Source organism: Triturus cristatus, chromosome 4_2, assembly GCF_964204655.1.
Source record: "Triturus cristatus chromosome 4_2, aTriCri1.1, whole genome shotgun sequence".
Taxonomy (NCBI): domain Eukaryota; kingdom Metazoa; phylum Chordata; class Amphibia; order Caudata; family Salamandridae; genus Triturus; species Triturus cristatus.
The window spans coordinates 832,716,204-832,738,832 of NC_140586.1; the positions used below are offsets into that span (position 1 = coordinate 832,716,204).

A 22,629-nucleotide genomic window follows, 5' to 3' on the forward strand; every position below is an offset into this window, starting at 1 on the left:
TTCACCTACCATTTACCTGCTGATGTCCACCATTTAACCTTTACATTCTGTTGTCTATTCAGTCTTTCATCCATCATTCAGTTTTTCACCATTCCGTCTGTCCACCCTTCATATACAAACCTATCCATCCATCCAACTCAAAACCTATCCATACATCCTTTCACTCATCCATCTCTTTATCCACCCTTTCGCTCATTCATCAATCCTTTCGCTCATCTATCCATCAACCCTTTCATTTCTTTATTCCATCCACCATTCTTGGGAGTTTTCGAAAGTGCTTGCTGCAGAAGTGAAGAAGTTAAGAACTGAAAACGTTTCAGCTACATAACCCGTGCATTTATCAGTGACTTTCACTTATGAGTAATTCATAACATTGGGCCAATGTCTCATTATTTCTACGTGCTTGTAAAGCCTTTTTTGCAGCTTACACGAATGTCTATGTCATATTTAGAATCTTCCAAACGTTCAGGAAATGTTGTCTCAATATTTAATGCAATCAAAATTGTTCTGCATAAGAACCGTTTCTCTACTAAATTTGTGTGAGGCACCTCTGGCCCTTATTTAACATTTACACTATCAATACAGTAATGCTGGGAAGAACGATTAACATAAGACAGACACCTCTTCCCCTCGCCGCAGTGTACCCAGCGCAGCTCACGGATGCCATGTCACACAAGGCAAGAGCAACGTTGATACCTCTGTTTGTCCTACGACAAGGACGTTTTGCCATACCAACTTATCAGCAGGCGGATAAATGCGTATCAGCATTTTCACAACAAGAATTTATATTAAATTATATAATTTTTTCCAAAATGGTTAAAGCTGCACCTGACCTTTGAGCTGCACTTGCTTTACTCTGTAAGTACACTGCAATCCAAGTGGTCTATAGAAATGGCTCACAGTTGTTCTTCTACAATAAATGTAAAACCACTGAGAATTAACTACAGAAAAAAACAAGCTCTGTTGTAGGTCCTTACAAGAGAATATCATAATTACCTTGGCATTGTTAATTCACAATTACATTTATCTGATAGCCTCATGTGAAACACGCATGTTCACTCACACCCACACACACAAACAGGGGCATGTGCATACACACTTTTTGTAAAACTGTGATGTTTAAGAAAAATGCTGGTGGAAAAATATGCTAACTATATGTTGTGTTGTTGAAATGTATACGAGGCCAGAGTACCATCAAGTGAAGGCTGTATTTTCGGTAATATACAGTGCAGAGGTATGGTTTCCGTCTGCTTGCATGAAACTTCTAAGAATAGAGAACAAGATTTGGAAAGTATCTTTGGGCCTGAGGTAGGGAGCACCATCCAATGTGGTTTCGTACTACAACCTACATTTTCTAATGATTATAAAACGTTCATTGACTTATCAGGTTCTCCATGAAAGTTGTGACTCGTATCCTGCTCTTTTTGACTTCTCCCTCGGAAACCTCTGTCATCTGACACTTGTTTGCACAAATGCACAGGATAGTGACTGTGATTGACAGCACAGGGCCTGACCGGACCCTGCTCTGTCAAACACAGCGTGATGGTGAGCACCCGGGAATTATTCAATGAGCCCTGCTGAATAGCTCAGCTGGGGCTCAGAGCGGGGGTACAGAAGTGGCGCCTTGGCTGCCAAGACACCTTCAACTCCAGCTCACCAGCACTCACAGCCAAAAAGCCTACCTTTTCATGAGTACCGGTACTCTCCTCGGCAGAAGAGAAGTGCCGGTACTCAGAGCGTTAAATCTAAGAAGTACCGGTACTCAGGACCGGTGAGTACCAGCCCATTTAAAGCACTGCATCTTTCTCATAAATGTGTCTATGTCACGGTGGCGCCATATTCTGACCCACGGTGAATAATGGCCTTTTAATTTCGAAAGGTTTCTTTCCTATTTTTTTGCAGTTTTATATAGCGCGATGCTGGCCCGAGAGCACTTAAGCGCTTTACAAGACAACCAGTCACCTTCCAGGCACGAGGAAGAGTGATTTCTTAGAATCCCCTGGGGTTGGGCGGAAGCCGTGATCCGAGTCTCGTCACCAGTTCCAAAATGTGCATCTTTTAATGCTGTTCTGTGGATGGACCCCATTCAATGCCCCTAAACAAAGCTGTGGGAAGGGGAAGGACTGATCCGGCGGTGACTGGGCCGGTCAGGCCCCTCAGACCCCCTGCTGCAGGAGCTTGTGCTGCCTGAGAGGCGAAGGGGCGATTTATCAGCCAGAGCTGCCGAATCTGTAGAACGGGTTCGAGTCCCGGCTTCGGCTCAACAGCCTGTTACTCCTAGCAAATCATTTAAAGTTCCCGCGGGTAATTAAATATTTATTTAAAACTGCCTCTGTGTAGTGGAGGCAGACTAATGCTCGTGCATAGCATTGTAATACCCAGAAAAGCAAACGAGAGCAACGAATCGAATGTAAACCCTGTTACACTCCCGAGGGTCACGTGTGACTGAGAATTGTTGTCACGTGGGTTCAAGTAGGGCTTATTTACATACCCACAATCCCCAAAATCCGCAGTCACTTATATTCCTTCTTATGTAGTTGAAAGTAATTTTCCCACTTAGTTTGATCGAAACATGAATAAAAAAGTATTCTCTAGAACATGTTTGAAATTGTCATTTATTTTCTGCCCCACACTGAAAGTCCAAGGAGGTGTGTTTCCTCCGGTCTCTGGGACATTAATTGTTTGAACATACTCTGGTTTCTCTTCAAACCGAATAAATCTTTCGCCTTTTACTAAAGATTTCCGTGGAGAGGAATATTAAAGAGTTTCACTCAATTTTTGAAAGCTCTATCTCTGATAGAGCTACCCAATTCAGTTTAAGAAAGAATAAAACTAAAAGTATATTAAAGTGCTGGGATAGCAACGTTGATCGCACTAGCAGATTTACAAGCCGCCTGCACCACCAGTAAGTCACTTTTCGTGACATACTAGTGGCACAGGGGACTCCTCCATATTTATAAGGACAGGAAAAGCCACCCTGCGTGATTTTTCCTCTCCTTGTAAATATGGCCCCTTCTCATGCAGCACTTTGCCTTGAAGGGGCGTTCCATGGTTGTTGCTGTGGGTGTTCCCACGCAACACCCATGGAACAAGACACATCTCCGGATTTACGAGCAATCGTAAATCTGGAGATGCGTCTGAATGCAACGCCACCCTAGAGGTGGCGAAGCGAGGTGCAATGAGGAGAAATGTTTTCATTTCTCCTCGGTTTTTCCACTTTCAATGCGTGCTGCATTCTACAGCATGCATTGAAAGAGGAAAAAACCTGTAGTGACTGTTTTTGTGCAGGAAGGTGACCTTTCCTGCACAAAACCAATCTCACCACGACTCAGGTATCCTTGCACCATGGTGCAACGGTGCCTGCGCCAGTGCATGGCTGCAGTTTGTGCACCAGCGCAGGGGGAAGCACAGAGATGCGACATTCTTTTAAATATGTCGCATCCCTGTGCTTTGGAGGTGCCAAAGTGTGGCGCAGCCAAAGGGCTTGCGGTGCCACGGTGCGGCACTTCCTTGTTGATCTGCTCCCTAAGATCTTAAAACAGCTGTAAAGCACTAGTGCACAACACAGATATCTTGCACTGCACAATGTTCAGCCTCTTAATTTCTTATGCGCACAGTCTATCACAGCTGCCAAGGTTTGAGATTGCTAATGTGTAACATTTCAATGGTTTCAATGTATTTATGAGTAACATTTATCTGCGAAATGTGTGACACTTAAAGTAACAGCAATGAAGACACGCTAGAAGGAAGTTCACAGGGGGCTGCGAGGCACTTGCTTAGCCTGACAAGGTGGATCAACACTGTGCAGCAGGCACAAAGTAAGTTTTAGAGGCTAGTGTGTCTAGAAATATACTGAGATTAGGACGATCATGCCTCGGGCTCTCAGTACAATATGGCTACAAAATTGAATGGTGGCGTAGCAGGCTAATGTAGACTGAAGAGCTGCAGACAGTCCAGCCCTGAGCTGTCATAGAGCTCACTTGTGTCTGCCAGCCAGACTGGAGAAGAAAACCCCCCACTCCAGGACTGGGACAAAAAACAAACCCTGGCAGTAGACTAAAAGTGCCCCCCCTTTAGCAAATCAGTCAATTAAAATTGGCCCCCATTTGCAAATGAGAGCAGTTTTGAACTTGTGAAGACACACTCTATAGATTTTTGCAATGTATAGAAGACTGCATGCATCTAAGGTTGCTGCAGTTTATCTTTGTTATATTATCAGGGATATCAACAGTAAAACCTGCTGCACTAGTCCAGAAACAGCCAAAAGCAATCAGCGCACACACTGACTGGTCACATGAACTATCCTTCGGGGCCTGGCAGATGGCGTCTAAAGAAACACGCATTGGAAATGCAATAGGTCTCGCCTTTGATTAAGTTAAAGCCATTTGCTTTGCTAATGGTATTGTATAGCAAAGCAAATGGCTTTAGTTTAATGAAATGCTCGACCTATTGCATTTTTAATGCTTGTTACTTCTTGCAGCAATCTGACACAGAAGGATGGTGTGTCACTGCTGTTATCACTAGGCAAAGAGAGCTTTAGAGCTCATATCTCCTACAGGAAGGTGTGAGGAGGCTTCTGAAGCCCAACCAAAAAACAAGGGGGCAGATTTACAAGCCCCTTGCGAGACATTTACGCCACCATTGCGTCACTTCTGTGACGCAGCGGCGGCGTAAACCATGCGCCATGTTGCGCCTTATTTACAACGTGACGCATCTAGGGAGATGCATCACGTTGTAAAGCCCTGCGCTACATTACACCTGCATCAGGTTTAATGTATGCAGGGTGGCCGTTGCGTCGGAAAAAGCCTCGGAAAAGTGACGCAGTGAAATCTACAAGATTTCACTGAGTCACTATTCCGACGCTGCTGCGTCAAAACCCTGCGTCTGCTTGAAGCAGGCGTATGGCATGACGCAGCATGTTCGGTATGGGCAGCCCCTGAGCATTGCTGGAGTTGCGTCGTGCTTTCGACACGACTCCAGCAATGCGCCGCCCTTATGCCATCAGATGCGTCACGCATCTGTTTATCCTTGCGCCATGATGCGCTGCATTGTAAATGCGGTGCATCTGTGGTGGCGCAAGGGTAAACTTGCGTGACGCATCTTTCCTGGCGCATCCCTGCTGATTTGCAGGGATGCACCAGGAAACATAAATCTGCCCCAAGGCTTTTAAAAGGCACAGGCTTAACTTAGAGTTGATATTACATACATTAATGATTCTTGCCCCATTCCACTCATGACTCAGTCAGAAAAGTCAAATACTTCACTTAAGCGATTATGCTACTCATATGTCACAAATACATCATTTTCCTCTCCACTGATATCTGACCAATAGCCTTTGAGCATTGATGAACCTCCCTCTGTTCGTGGCTCAAGGGACTAAACATGGTGTTGTCAGCGGTTCTGTAACAACCTCTTGGGCATATCAGCAAGCTGGCGATAAAAAATTATTGCCGCTTTAGCGTCCGTTTCCGGACGAAAAGCGGCGATAATTTTATCGCTTAATCAGCAAGGTCACGCTAACGCGTGATTCCTTGCATTAGCTCCCTTTCCCATAACGCCCACCTTTGCATCTCTAATGAGATGCAAAGTGGGCGTTCCGTCCCAAAATAACTGGAGAAAAACACGCTGCCATCTAAATGTTGCTGACATATGCTCGCAATGTTCAGATACAAAAAATTAATAATTGAATTTACAGAGCAGTACATATGTTTCCTGGCCGGCAGGTGTACTTAATACAAGTATATTCTAATTGGCCATAAAAAAGTAATATTGGCTTTGAATTACTCTAACCTATGCAATAACCAATCTTTGCATGAATAGCAACATACGATGTGGTGAAAAAATGAAGTGGATGTGTAATGTTAGAAACAACAAAAAACGCGCCGATGATAATAAAGTTAAAAGATGTTCAAACACGTATTGGGCAGTGTGCAGACATTACGGTGTTTAGATAGTGCATCGCCATATGGCTTCTGTCAATTATATCCCGGGAAAATACAAGGTGTTCGTGTTAACGCACCGGTGAAAAAGAGGAGTGCAAGCGGATTTAAAAGAAAACGAAAACACGATTCGCGCGTAGCAAAATGTATATTCAATAAAATAGCGTGTAAACTCACATATCGATGGTGCTCTGGAATTGAATGCAAATGCTGTTACGCGATTCAAGCCGAACGTTTGAAACTAGTCCCGGATATTCACGGGACACATTATCAACATAAAGAAAGGACTCAGCTGTCAGAACTCCTGACTCACTCGAAAGCATGAGCGCCATCTAGTGCTGTGTATAAGGGCTATAGAAGGAATATGTCGAGTGGACATATGAAAATAAAGAGTGTGCTATAAAATCGTGATATAAATGTGAAAGCTTGAAAAGGAAACATGTTAAATTCGATATAATGTATCACCATTTCAAACTCATAGAGGATAACTCCCGTGTGATTGAGTTAAATCATCGTGGTGAAATGCCCCGCTGCCTTCGAACGTGAACCAATGATTATATTTAACAAATTATGAAATTAAAATTTTACCACGGATTGTGGTAGCTGAATGTATAAACAAGCTGTCGGCGTTGGGAAAATTATCGTGCATAGCAGATAATAAGTGTGTAACGTCGCAAGTGAGAGATCCAATCCCGGTGGGCGGGGCTAAAAGGAGACAAGGCGGCAACAAGGAGGGACTAAGAAGCCTCCTTTTCAATCCCGAGCCTGCGATTTACATGCAGGATATTGCCAGCGAATGAGGAAGATGGGCGGGGCTTCAACTCCGCCTCAGAGAGCTTTGGAATCTGTATTGATTCCAAGAAGCCCTCGTAAGACGAGAGCAACGCATGCGCGCTGCTTTCGCCAGCCGAGACCTAAAAAGAAAGCTGCTGCATACCAACTCCGTGGATTTAGAAGATATAGATGCCTTCATTTAAGCTCTGGGCAAGGTTTGGTAATTCTTTGAGGGAAATAAACAGTAAAAACGTTTGCTTCGCACCAGACCTAACAGGCCCTGAAACAGCTAAAGAAAGTCAATCCACACAAGGACTTGTCACAGTGACATCCGTATTTTGGGGAGGCACTGCACTTGCAACAGGCACAGCAAAAAAAAAGAGAGCTGACAAAATCCTACACTATAAAATCTTCCTTACCAAGAAAACCTCTCCTACCCTCTTTAAATCGTGTGTCGCCTCGTGATTGCATGTGAATCAGCGCACTTAATGTAGACTTCGTTCCATGCACCCAAAAGTCTGAATAACTTTTGCAGATATGTCACCTATACAATGCATCGCTCAGTCTCAGCTGCACAGAGAGTGTTATTTGGGTGCAGAAAAGAACGATGCTCTCCTTCAGCCGTGCTATTCTAAAGCACAGACTGTTATGTCCTAGCCAAGTGGATTCTCTGCACACCACATGATCATACCCTGCCTGTCAAATGTCAAGATACGTAATTGTGCCTAACATGAGGCTTTACCAAAAATGACATTTCCATGAATTAAATGGTAAGTGAGAAAATTCTGCACATACGTCCGGCGGGCTGAGGGATTTCTGGTGCTTTAAATCATGACGGGCAAAGTTAGTTTATATGATTGTCGTTTACAGAGTCGGGTGGTGTCGGAAGCGCCTCTGTTGTGGGCCAACGAAGCTTGGTAAGTGAGGGTGTGGGCTGCGAGGGCAGCCATGTGCAAGCAGCAAACAATAGGTAACATATCTCAATATTGTGGAAGCTTTCAACCGTTAACTGCAGCACACTGAGAGTAAGCGCTTAGGCCGACGTACTCATTTTTGCATCAGGGAGAGGGCGGCTGACGAAAGTAACTGCGTACACAAGCCGGCAGGCTGTCTGGGTTGCCTCTGTGCAGGTGCAGCTCGCTTGGATCAGCTACTACCTGCAGCCCTATAGGTACTGCAGTTGAGCTCTGAACGATTAACCACACCTCTGCCGGCCGCCTCAGTGCTCCGCGTGTTTCAGCTGCCGTCCACGATGGCCCACTGCCATGCCTGGACCTGGCTGTGTCGGCCTCGCAGGAGCTGAGCTCCTGTTTCCAGGAAGCACTGCAGCAGGAGCAAAATTAAACTGATTTCAAATACCGCACCACCCACCCGTCTGCCTATGAGTGTTAGTTTAATACAAATTCACATCCCTGACCAGTATGCCGCTCCGCGCTTGATTGAATTCTAGTGTTACATTGTTTTCACTTGAGCTCAGCCAGCCCCGAAATTGGCCCAGCAGCGTGCACTGCGCACTTCCTGTCCCTCTCCACTTTTACCAAATCATGTTCTACCGCTAATCAGACAGCGCTTTCCGGCCACTTGACAGCAGAGCTAAGGCGGTAAATATGCATGAGAATGCATTTACGGGCTACCACAATGAAATGCGTTAGTCTAATGCCTGATGCGTGGTACTTGGCTTTTTAAAACAATTCTAATCTTATGTTTTCTTTTGGATTGGCTTCAGGTTTCAAAGTTTCATTGTTTATTTTAATGATAATGTCAGTGTGATTCAAATTTCCAATATTTTACAGTATTTAATAAATAATGCCAAATCCGCAAAATACAAGTTAGATGCTCCCTGTGTGAGGGTGGAAGGGCACTGAACCCCATAATAAATAAGTATTGGCAATGCCAATAGTTCTCGCCTATGTGAGAGCTATTGGCTTTGGCAATGTGTTTTAGCCAAGGGAGTGCCGTGCATCGCCACAATTCTGAGGAGAATCTTCGTGTGTCACTATGTGAGGAGATCCCTGAGGACCGAAGATGAAAGCAAATGGTGGCTTTCTGAGTTCACACCTTTTCAAGTTACCACTGTGGAAGTGCTTCGGATGGGCAGAGTGGGTGAGCTCCGTCCCCTACAACTGGATACCCCCAGTGATTCTACAAGAAAGTGGAAAAGTTTGTCAAAGAGTTTGGTCTGGTGGCTGCTGCCCGAACCAGTGGATGTTTAAGATCGTCCAATGCCAGATCCGTGCTAAGGACATCAGCAAACCGATTGGCACACTTCCATCTGCAACAGCGCCCCACATGTGGTAGAACGTCACCTCCAATCACCTGACCAACCACCACAAGGACATTGCCTGGATGGCCACCCAAGGATGTCTGCCAGTGAGAGCCTTCATGCAAGCAAGAGGCCTCAATCGATACAAGTCCTGCCTAAAAGGATGCACACAGATGAGGCGTCCTACCATCTCTTCTGGGAATACTCTTAAGCCCAGGACCTGCTGAAGGACCTAAACATGGAGCTTGGAGCATAGATACCAGCATCATGCATCACCCTGGACTTGGTAATGTATGTTTTGTTTCCAGGGACTCACACTCTCGGAGACTTCCAGGACTGCTGCAGGCTCCTGTTCTGCCTTAAAGACGTTCTGTTTTCCAGAAACCGCCTGGTAGTAGGGAAGAAGGAGACATCGATTCTGGCCTGCTGGAAGATGATCCACAGACGCCTGTGTACTAAGCGCACTGGACGGATCAGACGACGACAGCAACAACAACACCTGAGGGCCCAAAGGGGCACGCCTGCCCTAACTTGGGGTCGGGGGGTCCTTGAGGGACTACTAACATGTTTGTCCCTTTTTCTCTTCAACCCAGGAATCAGATGGCGATCGGGAAGAGGAGGATACAGATTAAGATAGATGTAGTAAAAGTAAAATGATGTAAAAAAACACATATGTTTTTAGCCATGTTGTACACCAGTGTGGCTGCTGTTCATCATGGCAAAAAGGTAGTGGTGTGGAGTGGGATGGGGAGGATGTGGTGAAGTGAAGTAGAGTGGGGTAGATTGGAGGTGTGTAGATTGGAGTTGCATGGGATAATTTAGAGTGGGGTGGGGTGGAATGGAGTAGATTGGAGCAGTAGATTGGAGGTGTGTAGATTGGAGTTGCATGGGATAATTTAGAGTGGGGTGGAGTAGAATGGAGTAGATTGGAGTGGTAGATTGGAGTGGGGTAGATTGGGGTTGGACAGATTACATTGGGGTAGATTTGGGTGGAGTAGGGCAGACTGGAATGGAAAGGCATTAATTGGGGTCGATTGGAGTAGAGTAGAGTGGAGTATAATGGGTAGATTGGAGTGGATTTTGGTAGATTGGAGTGGGGTAGATTGAGGTAGAATGAGTGGAGTAGATAGGGTAGTTTGGAGAGGAATAAAGAGATTAGAATGGAGTTGAGTAGGGTAGATTAGAGTGGAGAGGGGTAGATTACGGTTGAGTGGAGTGGACTGGGGTAGACTGGAGTGGGGTGGGGTAGATTGGGTAGATTGGAGTGGCATCAATTTTAATGGAGTGGGGTAGACTAGGGTAGAATGGAGTGGAGATGATTAAAATTGAAGTGGGGTGGATTAGTGTGGGCTAGATTGGAGTAAGGGAGTGGGGCAGATTGGAATGGTAGATTGGAGTGGGGTCAACTGGAGTTGGGTACATTACATTTGAGTAGATTGGGATGATGTGGGGTAAATTGGAGTGGAGTAAAATGGGGTAGATTGGAGTGGAGTGGTGCAGATGGGATGGATTCAATTGGATCAGGGTACATTTGAGTGGGGTAGATTGGGGTAGATTGAAGTGGGGTACATTGGGGTAGAGTGGAGTAGGGAAGATTGGGGAAGAGTGGAGTGGGATGGAGTGGAGTAGATTGGGTATATTGCAGTGGGGTAGACTGGAGTGGTGTAGATTGTGGTAATTATAGTTGGGTAGATTGTGATGCATTGGTGTAGATTGGACTGGAGTGGACCTGGGTAGATGGAAGTGAAGTGGGATAGATTGCAGTGTAGTGGAGATTAGAGTGGGGTAGATTGGAGTAGAATAGATTGGGGTGGAGTGTATTGGACTGGAGTGGGGTAGATTGAGATAGATTGTAGTTGAGAGGTGTAGATTTGAGTGGAATGGAGTAGAGTGTAGTTTAGTAGAGTGGATTGCGGTAGATTGGAGTGGAGTGGATACATTGGGGTGGAGTGACGTAAATTTGGAAGGAGTGGAGTGGGGTAGACTGGATTGGGCTGGGATAGATTGTAGCAGAGTGGGGTAGATTATAGTGGAGTGGGGTAGATTGGGGAGGATTTAAATGGAGTGAATTGGGGTAGCTTGGAGTGGAGTGGGATAGATTGGGGTGGAGTGGAGTAGGGTAGATTGTGATGGAGTGGAGTAGGGTAGACCAGAGTGGAGTGGGGTAGACTGGAGAGGAGTGGGGTAGATTGGGGTGGATTTGAGTGGGGTATTTGGTATGAGTGGAGGGGTGTAGAATGGAGGGGAGTAGAATAGAGTGGCATAGAGTAGAGTGGCATGGACTGGAGTGGTGTGGCATGTCGTAGAGTGTCAGAGTGGAGGGGTGTAGGGTGGAGTGACGTGTTATGGAGTGTAATGACGTGATGTGTTGTTGAATGGAGTGACATGTCATGGAGTTCCATAGAATGGACTGGAATGACATAGAGGGGCCACTGGAGTGTCACTTTTACCGGCGCACCGGGGCGCAATGCTCTGCACCATATTAACAAGGTGACGCTACACCACTTTGTGTGGCTTAATGCCGCCTTGTAAATACGGCCCTTTGTGATGCATCACTTTGGGTGAAAGGGGCGTGCAATGGGTGTTGCTGTGGGCATTTCAGTGCAACACCTATTGCATTTTGACGCTGCCCCAGATTTACAAGAATCTGTAAATCTGATGCATTGCCAAAAACTAAGGCCAGTGAAAAGCAGGTGTTAGAGTGGCGCAACGAGGAGAAATATTGCAAAAGATTCTGCAGCGCACATAGAAGGAGCAAAACACAATCAATGGTGTGCCTTCCTGCACAAAAACAATCACTAATTAATGTATATTTGCTACTTCTATGTGAGCCGCAGAATGCATCACACATAGAAGTAGCAAATCACCATTATTGTGTTTATGTGCAGGATGGGACACCTTCCTGCACAAAAACAACCATCCCTGCAACGCAGGCACCCTTGCAAAATGACGCAAGGGTGTCTGCCCTGGCGCTAGGCACCTATTTTCACCCCCGACGCAAGGGAAAACACAGCAGTGCGCCGTATTCTTGTTACTACGGTGCATACCTGGGTTTTTTAAATGACGCAGCATGGCGCTGCAAAATTGCTCATAGCGCCTCGCTGAGCCATTACCTACCTTAGAGATATGTAGAGTGGAGTGGTGTAGAGTGGAATATTCATGGTGTGGTAGAGCTCTTCCATTACAGACAACACATTTTCAATTTAAATGACAATTGACATACAGTTTTACTGCGCACAAACTATAACGTGTGGAATGTTTTATAATGTGCAAAAGTATTGTTGTCGTAATTAATTAATTAACAAAATAGCATTGGCTATTGGCTAAGAGGTGGTCGATCCTGGTATCTCATTTGGCACAGCCAGAGCACTCTCCTTATGAGACAACACAGACGAGGAGGTTTTGATAATGTGGTCAGTGAATTTCCTTGATTTTGCTATGAGACCTTGGTTCCAAAGTACCCAAAGGCTGTGGTACCCAGAGCCCGCTGAGCCCGGGGTTGGCTGTTGCCAGCCTCCTGTATGCGCAGGGCCTTCTTCAGTTGCCAAATCTGAAGCAGATAGAAGTGATTTGGTTCAGAACGCTCAGTGATCTTTGGTTTAAAATGGTTTAATGCAGGTGATGTAATAAATGACAACATGTGAAAAAAGGAAAGAGGGAAATTTTGAAAAAAAATGCTGGATTTCTTTTACACATTGACGTCCATGTAAGTGGGGGCTATTGTAAGCAGGAGGAAACTAAAATCAAATTTTTTTTTTATGGTCAAAACTTCTTACGTGTCATAACTTACATTTTTTTTTTTAAAGTTTTCAAAAACCTTTATTAGGAGCACGAAGTATTGTCCACAGCATGGTGCCTACATCCCATAGCGGGACGGCATCGAGAAGTGACCAGTATCAAGCCATTATAGCCGGGAAAGGGAATACACAGCGAGTCGCCTACAACCACTAAAAATCAACATATTTTTGCTTATAAAATCACAAATTTCCCTCCGGAATTGGATACTATGGCATATATGGTTTATGAAATTACGAAAAAGGAGCCTTTCACAACTTCGTTTCAAAAAGGGCCATCCGGGGAATGATGATGTCACAATACATCTCAAAACCACAGCTCACGGCACCAAACAAGGCAACATTCTAGAATGTTGTTTGCTGATGGAGGAACTGTGCTTTGCACACTACTCTGGGTGACCCTTTAAACTTCACCAACTGAAATGTTGACAAATAAAAAAAAAAAACAATTCTCTAATGTTAGATATTCCTTTCTCCAAGTGTTAAACTGTCTGCTTTAGGAGAATTGCTTGTGCACGGCTGACAAGCAGTGACTGCTACAGCATTTACCCCCTACTGCTCAGGGCCGAGGACCTCTTTGCCATTTTTGGGACAAGATCTCTTTTAGCAGGGAGTTGATTGGTGCTGGAGTTAAACTTTACCTTTGTCAAGAAACCCTGGACATCTTCGCCGTTCTTCACTTTGTGGGAAGAGTTCTAAACTCCTCCCACCTAATTTAATGTTTCTTCACTTACACTATTTCAATATTGACCATTGATACAGCACAATGTTCTATATCTGTGGCATCTGGTGTAGCCCTAAAACAAATTGCCCCACCGGTCGCATGGATCTTTTGATATCAGCTGAAAGTGTATTCTGAGAGCTCACATCAGTACAGCAAATTCAAAGAACAGTGACACATCTGGCTCCACAATAACAAAAGGTTTTTTAGCTATTTAATCAAAGTTATAGGCGTTATTCATTTCGTAAATAATTTATCAGTTAAGCATGAAATACAGTAGAGTTAATCAATCCAGAAACATGAGATCATGTAAACTGAAATCAAATTGTTTAAAGAATAACAAATGGAAGGTTTCAGTTCCATAAAGGAACTTCCATAAACTAAATAAAGCGTCTATGGATGGCTGCGGAAAATCCCAAGCAGAAGGTGCCAGTTTGAAGTGAACAAATTAAAGTTTCAGAATAGAGAAAGACATTGGTGAGATATAGGGTCTCAAGTAGGAGAATCAGCAGAGACAGGGAACGGAGTGATGACTTCATCCAGCAGTCAGGACAGGATCTCCTCAACTGTTCTAAGACACACAATTAAATACTGTCTAGAACCTCTTCCTACCAACCACCCGGCAATGGGGCCGATCAGGTTGAGCCGTCTTCTTGGAGCAGGTAAACTCCCTTCGTTCCCATTGTTAGTCAAATGGACACACACTCGGTTCAGACTGCTGAGTACAGGAGGATCTTTCTTAACCCCAAACATGATGTAAATCACAATAAACTTCTAATTAATCCTATTTGCGCTAACATTTCTACAAGCAAACAAGGAGCTGCTCCTCTAACTAGCATAGGTTATCTTGCTCCTGAAACGAGAAGGAAAACGTAAAAACACATTTTGAAATCAACATCATGTTTAACAGTGATAGGCTTTGAGCAGCTGAGGCCTACTCACAGTCAGGCCAACGATAAGAATGCACATTTGGTTTAACGTGAATATACTACAAGCTAATAAGTATTCTTCAATTATATAAAGTGTAACTTCTTTATATGTATATAGAGGCATATTAACAATGATCAACATATGATTATTAAAGATTGTAACGCAGTACATTTTAGCTACTCAACAGGGACAGCTAGTAACACCTTTAGTTATTGCACCTTTGTGCTATTGATGTAACTGGTGCATCTTGAAAGAGATTATGTTACTGAACCTGTGAGTAGCTCACTCAGCAGGGACATCTAGTAATGGCTTGTGTTACTGCACGTTGTGCTGTTGATTCTTCGGGACATCAAATAACATACCTGTGTTACTGCACCTTTGTGCTATTGATGCAACAGGGACATCTAGTAGTGGCTTGTGTTACTGCATCTTTGTGCTACTGATTTTTTTTTCCTGCTTGACAGGGCATCGTATCTGATTCAGATACATCAATCGTCACCTTCCACAACACCCTATTTATTCATCAGTCATTGGTAATAAACTTGACACCAAGTGCAGAAGCTATCCCATTAACCTTTTACCTGTGAAGGGAAAAGGTCACGTTAGTCAAATACATACAGTAAATAACTACATTTTCTCCACCTGTCTTCATTCACCTTTTCCTCTCCCTGTCGCCAACCGGTTCCTCGGTTAAAGAAAAAAAGGACATGACAGGTTAGTGGCCCATCCAGGCCCCCCTGTGTAAGGGTACAAGGGGACCCCTTTGGGTCCTCAGTCATTGTCTTCATCTGATCCGTCCAGTGCAGCGTACTCACGCAGGAGGCTGTGGATCATCTTTCAGCACACCAGGGTTGATGTCTCCATCTTCCCTACTACCAGGTGGTTTCTAAAAAACAGAAGAACATCTTTAAAGCAGCACAGGAGCCTCCAGCAGTCCAGGAGGTCACCTAGTGCATGTGTCCCTGGGAACAAGCCATTCATCACAGAGTCCGCGGTGATGCATGAAGTAGGTATCCAGGCCCTAAGCTCCGTATCTAGGGCCTTCAGCAGCACATGTGCGTACATGCACTCCCATAAGAGATGGTATGTTGTCTTTTCCGCGGTGCACCCTCTCAGGCAGGACTTGTATCGGTTGAGTCCTCTTGCGTGTATGAAGGCTGTTACGGAAGGTCGTCCAGGCGATTTCCTTGTACTGGTTGGTCAGGCGCTTGGATGCAATGTTTCCCCCACACGTGGTCTGCTGTGGCAGAGGGGAGGGCGCCAATTGGTTCGCTGATGTGCTTTGCTCGTATCTGGCATGGCTTCGGGGTCCATGTGGCGGGGGCGGTGGCCTCCAGCCCGAACTCCTTCAGGAACCTCTCGACTTCTTTGTAGAACCATGGGGTCTCCCAGTTGTACGGGATGGCGCTCACCCACTCTGCCCATCCGAGGTGCTTCCACGTTGGCAACAGGAAGAAGCGTACCATCAGAAAGTCGACATGGCTCTCGTCTTTGGTCCTCAGGGTGTTCCTCATGCAGTGGCACACGAAGATTCCCCTCAGGATGGTGGCGATGTCTGCCACTCGCTTGCCTCACTTGTCATGGGTCTTTAACATGACTGCCCTCTTCACTCTATCCATCTTCGAGCTCCAAATGAAGTAGAAGATCATTCGTGTGATGGCCTTGGCTGTTCGGGTCTGCAGCAGCCGCACTTGAGCGACATACTGGAGCACTGGCAGGGCCTCGTTCTGCAGGATCAAAGACTTCCCTTTGATCTTCAGCTTCCGGAGGCTCCAGAGTCCCAGCTTCTGCCTCGTCTTCACCAGTCTCACTTCCCAGGTGTTCTCTGCGCACCTTCTCTCCCAAACCAGACTCCAAGGATCTTCAAGAAGTCCTGCTTTATGGGGAATGGCAGTGGGTCTCGGGTGGGTGTCCAGGGGCAGAAGAGTAGGTGTTTCTAACTTGGCACTGTTGATCTTTGCTCCTGATGCCTTCCCAAACTTGATACAAGTCCTCTCCAGCTCTTTCACAGATGGTCCATCCCAGCAGAAGACTGAGACGTTGTCCCTGTAGAGGGAGCACTTCACCTCGCACTTTCCCTTGCTTCCTGCCACCTTCACTCCTCTGATGTTCCTGTTCTGCCAGATCCATTCGGCAAAGAGCTCGATAACGTGGATGAAAAGGAGTGGGAAGGACTGTCTGCGATTTGCCGACCCGGTATCCTACAGGACTAGTCAGAGTAGACTATCTTCGCTATGACTTTCTTTAGGCGGTTGTGTATCACCATCACAAGAATCTTGTAGTCCACATTGAGGAGAGAGATGGGCCTCCAGTTCTTGAGGTCCTCTCTCTCTCTCTTCTGCTCGCACAAGAGCGTTATCATACCCTCACGCAGGGATTGTGGCATACTGCCCTTGCCCACCATTTCCTCTTAGAGGTCCTGAAAGTCTGGCATGATCAGGTCCCACAGTTCGACATAAAGCTCTACTGGGAGATTGTCATTTCCAGGCGTCTTGCCCCTCTTGGAGGTCATGCGACCAAGTGCAACTCTTACAGTGTGAAGGGCATGTTCAGGCTTTCTCTCTCTATTCCGGACCCAGGGCCTCATTTATGAGAAGTGACTCATCGCTGCGTGAAAGCAGCGATGCGTCACTTCTCAGTGCACCCTCCTTGCGACATGATGGATGTGTCATATTTACAGTATGACGCCTCATGTCGCAAGGAGTTTCAGATGCATCAGTATTTCTGACGTATCTGTAGGCGCAAAAGTGACGCATTGCTGGAGTGTGTCACAAAAGTGACGCAACTCCAGCAATGTGTCCTTTCACATGGGGCAAGCCCCATGTGAAGGGGCCCAGTGTCAGTCTTACGCCTGCTGTGAGGCAGGCGTAAGATATTGACGCATTTGCACCCTAGAAGTGGCGCTGTGAAGTCTGGTAGATTTCACTGCGTCACTTCTACGAGGCTTACTTATGTGAGAACGCCAACCCTGCATACATTATACCTGACGCAGGTATAATGTAGCGCAGGGGTTTACAAAGTGACACATCTGCTTAGATGAGTCACTTTGTAAATAGGGCGTAACAGGAGGCATGTTTTACTCCGCCGATGCGTCACAAAAAGTGACGCAATGGAAGCGCAAAACTGTTGCATGGCCTCATAAATAAGGCCCCCAGTGTTTTTGAGATGCCCTCCAGGAAACTATCCGCCTGGGCTCTGACAACTTTGGTGAGTAAACCTCGCCATAAAAGTCGGTTACAACTTTCAGAACTTTCTCCTTCTCACTTTGGAGGTTGCCCTCTGAGTCCCGAAGCTCTACCAGCGGTGTGAAGGCTAAGTGAAGTTGCAATTCTCGTCCTTCTAGAGGTTCTCAGTTCTGGTCCGGAAGATGATTTTCCTGGATTCTTCCCTGAAGTGCTCCGTGAGCCCTTTTCAGGTTTCATCCAGTTCGTCATCCAGGTCCCATCCCCTGAGCTCGAGTTCATACATTTACTGCAGTTTGCTCCGCATCTTTCTAAATGACCTCTTCTTTTTCCTTGCAGCAGCTCTGCTTGCATCCTGGAAAAAGCTCCGGAACCTGTCCTTCACCCATTTCGACCACTCGCTGGTGGAGTGAAATAAGTCCCTCATTTCCCTCCACTCTACATACACGGCTCTGAGGTTCACCACTAACTCCTCATTTTCCAGCAACGAGCAGTTCAGCCTCCATGATCCTGGGCTGGTGGGGAACTTCCCTGCAAGTCCCCCCTCAAAACTGGCTGCCCTGTGGTCAGAGAAGTAGACGGTGACCATGGACCTTCGCCCAGGGTTTACCATTGGAGAAGTGAATAGGAAGTTGATTAGTGAACGCACGGTTCTGCCCGGCCAACTCCAGGAAACATTCCTGGCATTCGGCCCCATGCTCCTAATGACATCCCGGAGAGGTGTCTCACCTATAATCTCCACCAACAGCCTGGACGTCACATTCATCCCTGCAGAGCCTGACCCAGTGCGTCCATCCAACTCTACTATGCAGTTGAAATAATCATCCATCAGAATGGTCCTGGAGGTCACAAGTTGCATCCTGAGCACTCTGAAAATCTCGAGTCGCTCATTCTTCTCTGGGGGGGCATAGACATTGATGAGCCTAACGGCTCACCAGCCCTCGAGCCACCCACATCCAGCACTTTGCCATTGACCTGCTAGGTGACCTTGTCCACTGTGAACTGCCTCCCCTTGATTAGAATGGCCACTCCAGATGATTTGTAATTGTTTCCTCCAGACCAAATGATGGGACGTGCATCCACTGCCTTTTGGGCTGGCTGTACAACTGGGCGTACAGAGTTCTGCACTCCTGCAAAAAGTAGCTATCTAGGTTCTGTGCAGCCAGGAAGCGCAACGTGCCAACCCGCCTAACCTGATCCTTCACGCTCCTGACGTTTAGGGGGAACAATGATCTAGCCATTGTCTCAGCGCTAGCAGTCAGTGTCCGGTTTCTGAAACTTTCTGTGAGGAGGGCTACTATACCGCAGTGTACCGAACCATCTGCAGGCCCTCTATCACTGGTGTTGTCTCTTCTGGGTTTTCAATTGAGAGCTCCATGGTGGCTTCTGTGACATCTATCCACACAATGGTGTCCTCCTCGTCCCTCTCTTACTTTTATGCTCCGGCCTCTGGTGCTTCACTGACCATCTGGTGCAGCCTCTGCAGGCCCTCTCCGACAGCTTCTACGGGTACATTCGGGTGTTTCTGTGATCCTCCATGTCGCTGTCCTCAATTCCAGAGTCCATGGTGGTGTATCCGTCCTCTGTCTTCTTGTGTTCTTGGGCCTTGATGAGCTTCTTCTGAGTGTATAAGTCGTCCTTCCTAGGCCTTGTCCTCTTTCTGTTGTTCCAGGGGTGAGTCTGGTCTCTCGTCTCCTCCTCGTTGATGTCGGGGTCAGCCTTGATGTCAGTCAGTGGCGGCGTGGGTCCGGTCTTCCCTCCTGACCTGGTCTGCCTCCTTTTCTCCTCTTTTTCAGCCTTCTCCTTCTTTAATTTGTCCCGCAGCATCTGCAATTTGACTTTCTTCCATTCCTCCTCTATCACCTTGTGAGCGTTGCTGCTGTTGCTGTTATCTGGCTGGGACTTCTTTCTCTTTCTCTTGTTCTTCTTCTTACCCTTTGCCTTGGCTGGTGCCTTCTCCTCTCCTTGCCCTCCTTTCTTGGCTCCTGCTTCTGGCTCTGGGTCCAACTCCCTCTGGTGATCCATTGGTTGGACCTCAGGTGCTCCTTCCTCGGGGTCTCCATTGGGGCACTGGGCTCCCATTGCTTATTTCTCCTCCATTGGGGGTGTTGGTTCCTCCGCTGTAGTTGGTTCCGCAATGGGGTCCACTTGAGATTGTGCTCGGCCTGGTCCTTGTGGTGGCGCCACCTTCAGGGCTGGTTTCTTCTGCTTGACCTTCCTTGTTGGCTCCGGTTTCTTGTCCACTTCTTTCCTAGCAGCCTTCAGGATGTCATTCACCTTGGCGTTGGGATCCACCGTTGGTGTAGGTCTTTGGCTTGTCCGATTTGGGGCAGTGGTAGTACATGTGTCCTTCTCCTCTAAAGACGTTGCACATCTTGTTGCTGGTGCACTGTGTCATGTTGTACCCGCTCCGTTTGCAGACCCTGCAGAACTTCTTCGGGCAGTCTCTTCCTATGTGGCCCACGGTCTCACACTATCTGCAGGTGAAGGGTTGTCCCTAGTGCCTGATCCTCCCTTCGTCGGCTCCTAGGTAGAAGCCTGCCAGTGGGTGTTTTATTCCGTCACTTCCTGCAGGTTCTTTGTGGAGGTTGATGTTTGCTCGCCATGTCGTGTTCCATATTCCGTTGCTGTCCCTGACCTTAATGGGTCCATTCATGATGGTGCCGTACCTCTGGAGAAGTGACACGGTGTCTCTATCTAGGATGTGGGGGTTGGTCATCTGAAAGGTCACCCTCTTCTTCGTTGTTGCCGGCACCCATCCTGTAGTCAGGCTGAAGGTTCTGTAGGGTGTCTCCTTCTTTTTCCTCTGGAAGAAATCCCAGTTCTTCCTAAAGAGGGGCTGGGTGATGAAACTAAAGAGAAATATCATGCATGACGCGGATGTCTGGCAGCTCAGCACCTCCGTCACTGGGACTCCTGCTGGTTTGCGGACCTTGTTTAAGAACAAGTCCCTGTCCAGTCTGGGCTCTTCCTTGTCCCTTACCTCCCACCACATTACCTGGGCATGCCAGTGGGAGACATTGTACCCATTGAAGGGTTCGGAGGCGGTCCCTTGCCAGGTCCCTGCTCCCTGGTTTGGTAGCATTGGGGTTTTCAGGTGCACCTGCCTTAAGCCCTGAGTCCTTCGGGGCACCAGCCTTCCGAGCGCTGGTGCTTGGTTCCGGAGGTGCAGCCTTACTTGCCTCCTTGCTGCCCTCCCCATGGGGCTTGAGGTTGGACTTCAGGGCTTCCGGGGTGGAGTTGCCATCTGTGACGGTCACTGGGGCTCCAATGTCCATTTTGTCACCCATTTGTTGTATTTTGGGCTTACCGGCAATTTCTGGGTTACCGTCGGGTTTACCATTGTCACCTGGGGTCCTCCGCCTGGGTACCTGGAGTGTCTTGCAGCAGACCACAATAGTATGCAGTGCAAGAAACACCGTAAAGTCACGCCCTAGAGCTAAAGCAAGGGTTATAGGGGTTACCGCTGAAGCATGAATCCCCTCGCCAGAGGTCTGGGGGCTGCACAGGCCTGTGAAGGGTGTTATGAGGGGTTTTAATCCTCCAGCATTAGTCCACCGAAACACCAGGAAAGAGAGAAATTACGGAGCACAACGTTTCCAGTGTTCTAACGCTGACCACAGTTCCTTTGGGGTCCTTTTTTGTGCTCCTAATGAGCAAAACAGACACCAGCACGCTGGTGCCCCTCCTCCTGCTCAATTAAAAGCTAGTCGTGCGGATTGTGAAATTTGTACACATTTGCATACAGCAAATTTATTCGCTTTAAAGTACAAGTCATAGTTACTATAAAATCAATTTTACTTGCTCAAACATTGTACGTTTAAAATAATAAGAACAGATACTACACTTGATCTTAGTCAAAAGGCAGAGATGGCTTGTGTTACTGCACCTCTGTGCTGTTGATTCGTCAGGGACATCTAGTAACAGCCTTTGTCACTGCACACTTACTTCTGAACGCACAGGTCTGTATAATGACAGGACACATGGAAACCAGACAACAGGAGCAGTGCAGCACAATATTTACTAAATATGGCCTGCTGCGGCTCTCTTCCCCAGCGCTGGTTCACAAACAGGCTGAATTGCAGCACGACACACACCTTTGTTCACTGTGGGTAGGGCCACTGAAATTTGCAATTTTGCGGCAACAATCACAGCATTTTCCTTATTACCCATCATCTGCTGCATAAGCTGCCTGAATGGTATATACACAGATCACTTTATAGATGGCAGGTATTGGCTGTTATGGCTGCATCTATCCTCACACTTCTCTTCCATACCCATGAGTAAATGCAACCACATGTTTGTTTATGGCACAACTTCAGCCGTATCCACACACCAAAACACTGTACTGTACTCGCACACTTCTTTCCATTCATTAAAACGGAATGTTTAAGCAAGCCATCATTCACTTGTTTTGTCTTCAAATTCCTGCAGAGGCTTAGCCACAAAACATATTAGGAGCATTACTCTGGTCCTGACAGTTGACATAAAAAACTCCCCATGTAGACCGCACAAAAAATACGCACTGTTCAATCTATGACACCCCACGAAATAGCATGCTGCCCACCCACAAATGCGCTCTGGCGCCTCAATAGGAGTATGAAGCGCTCTGTAAATACAACTACAATACAACATACTTGAGCCCAACAGCACTGCGAGGCCATACAGTCCAAAATCTATTGACAAAACCTATTCCCTCCTTCTATAAATGTACAGACTTTACTCAGACCCTGATTAAAATGTATATGTAAAATTCCAACCGATGTGCAAATGGACATTTGCACACATTTCAAAATTCTGATTTGTGCATTAATTATCACATTCTGCAATTTTCCCTTGACAGATTTCACCAGAGAAATACTGAGGCAATCTATCTATAAATGCTAAGGGGCTGATTGTGAATATGGCGGTCCGACTGCCGGAGCGCCATTGCGGTGGTCGGAAGAATGCCACCAAGCCGGCACCATCCCGACCACCACTTTACAAGTTAACCACCGGACCAGCGGTGTGCCGGCGGTGTTCTTGA

The 22,629-nt window shown here is 46.6% G+C and overlaps 1 non-coding gene and 1 pseudogene across 1 annotated transcript; one reads left to right on the forward strand and one right to left on the reverse strand.

Annotated features, from left to right (window-relative positions):
* Positions 1-2,688: 2,688 nt before the first annotated feature.
* On the forward strand, positions 2,689-2,804 carry LOC146835184 (U5 spliceosomal RNA). Its single transcript, XR_014960914.1, has one exon. It is a non-coding gene; the product is annotated as a U5 spliceosomal RNA (small nuclear RNA).
* Positions 2,805-21,365: 18,561 nt separating this feature from the next.
* Positions 21,366-21,480, reverse strand: LOC146835185 (U2 spliceosomal RNA; annotated as a pseudogene).
* Positions 21,481-22,629: the final 1,149 nt, after the last annotated feature.